The 3,280-nt window shown below is 39.6% G+C and overlaps 1 long non-coding RNA gene across 1 annotated transcript; it reads right to left on the reverse strand.

Moving 5' to 3' along the window:
• Nucleotides 1-1,541: 1,541 nt before the first annotated feature.
• Nucleotides 1,542-2,909, reverse strand: LOC149205095 (uncharacterized). The gene is made up of 2 exons (XR_016251827.1): nt 1,985-2,909; nt 1,542-1,874 (listed from the first exon to the last, which is right to left on the reverse strand). It is a non-coding gene; the product is annotated as an uncharacterized LOC149205095 (long non-coding RNA).
• Nucleotides 2,910-3,280: the final 371 nt, after the last annotated feature.

Raw genomic sequence — 3,280 nt, forward strand, 5'->3', positions numbered from 1 at the left:
TCACCCTCTGGACATTTTCTAATATGTCCTAATTCTGTACTACCGCCCTATGGTCCCATGTTTATGCCCCCTTACCTGAATCTTTTATTAAGGTCTATTTCAACAGAGCTAAGACAAGAAGAACACTCGGAAACTAGATCTTACTTTCACTCTCTACCAAGTCAGCAGGGTGCTAATTTGAACAAAACCCCTAGCTCACCCTCTGGAAATTTTCTAATATGTCCTAATTCTTTACTACCGCCCTATGGTCCCATGTTTATGCCCCCTTACTGAATATTTTGTTGTGCCAATCCAATGGCTGAAGCAGGAGGATTAGCTTTGATTTCTCCCTTTTCTTTTTGGGACATGTGTGAGGAATTCCGAGAGATTCTTCAGGCTTGGTTTTCCCCCATTTTCCAGCAAATAATTAATCTAACAATCAAAGAATAGAACACTGTCTATAGTGAACTAAAGAAGAAACACACAAAAAACACTTCTCTGTGCCGTTCAACTTGAACTGAATATATAGTATTACATCTTTGACCAAAGAAAAGCATACAATCTGATGGAACCAAAACCATAGACTAATAAAAGAAGAGATCTCCTAACAAACTCAAGCCTTCCATAAAATACCTATCTAAAATAATTATCTATGTAGATAACAAACCAAACCAAACCAAGTAAACTCAACACTGAGCTCTTCATCCTAACAAACTGTAACCTTCCAGAAAACACTTATCTGCGTAGATAAACAACCAAACCAATACAAAAAGGTAAACCTAACACTAAACTAAAGTCATCATTCTGTACTACTGCCCAATGGTACCATGTTTATGCCCCCTTGCTGAATATTTTGTTGTGCCAAATCAATAGGAGGATTTGTTTAATTCCCCCCTTTCTCTTTTGGGCCCATTGCGCATGTTCCCTACTTCTGAAGTGCGTCATTAAGGCAACACCACTCATGGCGTTTCTATTCCTCCCTTGGTTGCTGGAGTATGGACGAAGGTTATGCGTTACTGAAAATATCAAACACTGAATACTACACCCTCCGACTACGACTACTTTAAACAAGATTGTGTGTAAGTGGAGCTGCATGTGGTTTACAGGGTAGCGAAATAATTGACACAAAATTCTCCCACTGTCTTGTCATGGAGATATGTTGAGCAACAAAATGCAAACTAACTTCATGAAAAGAAATGGTCAAAGCCATTTTGTATTCACATTTAGTATGATAAAATCGTAGCACAAGAAAACAATCCAAAAACCACTTTTATTTGTAGTATCAATGAAATTTTGCAATGCCAACGGACATTACATAGCAAATTGATCTGGCCGTAGCTCTGCAAATTCATCAATAATGACCCCCACGGAGGGTGTCCAACCGTGTAGTGTAAATGCTAGCTGGTATCAATGAAATTTTGCAATGACTAACATTACATAGCAAAGTGATCTGACCATAGCTTTGCAAATTCATCAATAATGACCCCCACGGAGGGTGTCCAACCATGGGAATCGTACTGCCATCTTGACATGGGTGTTGAAGGATCAATGAATGGTGGAAGTAGAGCACCCATTCGGCAGGATGCATGCATGAAGTATTGAATGCGCTCGGGAATGTTTGAGGCCTGATCATGGGAGGTTACAGGAATTATGGAGTTTGATGTGTGGGAGATCTGGGAAGGACATTCGGTCATGCAGCCCGCGTTCAAGCCAGTTTTAACTAGGTTAGGTTAGTTAGGGAAGGGGATTAGGCATTGAATGATTCTATTTCTAGCTGAACCTAGTGAACATCAATGTAAAACCAGTTATCAGAGTGGCGCAGCGGAAGCGTGGTGGGCCCATAACCCACAGGTCCCAGGATCGAAACCTGGCTCTGATACATTCGGATGTGGCTTCTGCGTAAAAGAGTTTTACAATAGCTTGGTAACTTGTTTCTCGTTAGCTCTACAGAAACGGAAGGAACTTAAAATACGATTTTCGAAAACCAAAGAATGATAGATCTGACCTTGAAAACTGTTCTCGAACAGATGCTTCTCACTCTTTGAACCTATTCTTGCTTTTCGTGGACTTTTTCAGAATATTGTGAAATGGTCATTATTTTAGTCCCAATAAAATCCCAAAAAATGAGTTGCTGTTCTCCCTCCCACAATAGTGCGTCACTAGTTGCAGGTCCAGGTCCGCGTCGAAGGGTTTTCACAACCTGGCCTTGAAGCTCTTTGGCCCTTTTGCAAATGCGTTACCCTCTGGATTTCTTGGGTATTTTGGTCTTTTGTAGTTGGGTTGGCTCTACGGCTCTCGACGACCTGCTCTTGCAACTTTTAGACTTTTAGTGCTTTGCATTGCCTCCACTGGTTTTGGCTACATGTCTCACTCTTTGAGACCTACTGTAAATCCAATAATCTCCATGCCAGAATCTTGAATTTTCAGCTTCAGCGTCATCTTTTGTGCGTCCATGGAATTTGTGTGCTTGTAAAATTCAACCTCGAGATATGTACTGGCATCACTGGTTTGGCTCATTTGTTCGTTGTCCTGAAAATACGATTGATGGTTGCGGGGACGATTAGAAGGGAAACTTGTAGTGTATCTTCGGTCAATTGGAATTCGGTGGCCCTCACCCGAGATTCATACATGTTTGTACCCAGTCGTGGTGATGTTCCCAGCGCTTGCCCGACTTCCAATCGACGGCCCCGAGAAGGTAAACCATGCTTCAAAGTTCCTGCATATTTTGCCCCTTCTTTCTATTTGCCTAAGTTTAGTGCATAAATAAATGCCTAAGTTTAGTGCATAAATAAATGTAAGCATTTCTAAACACAGTTGCAGCCTCTCTCTATTTTGCCTCAAAGTTTAGTGCATCTTTTCTCTTAGAATGCATGCATTTCTAAACACACTTGCAGCCACTCTGAATGTGTTCAAATGGAAAATGCAAAACCTTCCCTCCACATTTTCGTGCTAATGCTGTGAAGGGCCAGTTGCCGCAATTTTAAACGAATTAATACATTAGTTTCTTCAAATTTCCTGAATAATCTCTCATTGTGACGGATGCAAAAATGAACTATCCAAGATCTAAGTTCCCCCGCAAACACAATTATGTTTGTGAAGGGCCTTATACGAACACATTAATAATACTTTTTAATCAAATCGGTCTGATAATATATATAAGTCATAATCGGTATATTATTTTTTAATAAAATGTGTTTGATAATATATAGATGTGAATTGATAATATATAAATGTTAATGGGTATTATTTATATTTATTTTTTTCTGCATAGTTGATTAATATTGTATTATTAGTGATGTTA

This window comes from Pinus tabuliformis, chromosome 1_2 (assembly GCF_031772625.1).
Source record: "Pinus tabuliformis cultivar Carrire ecotype Pingquan chromosome 1_2, CPIR1, whole genome shotgun sequence".
Classification (NCBI taxonomy): Eukaryota; Viridiplantae; Streptophyta; class Pinopsida; order Pinales; family Pinaceae; genus Pinus; species Pinus tabuliformis.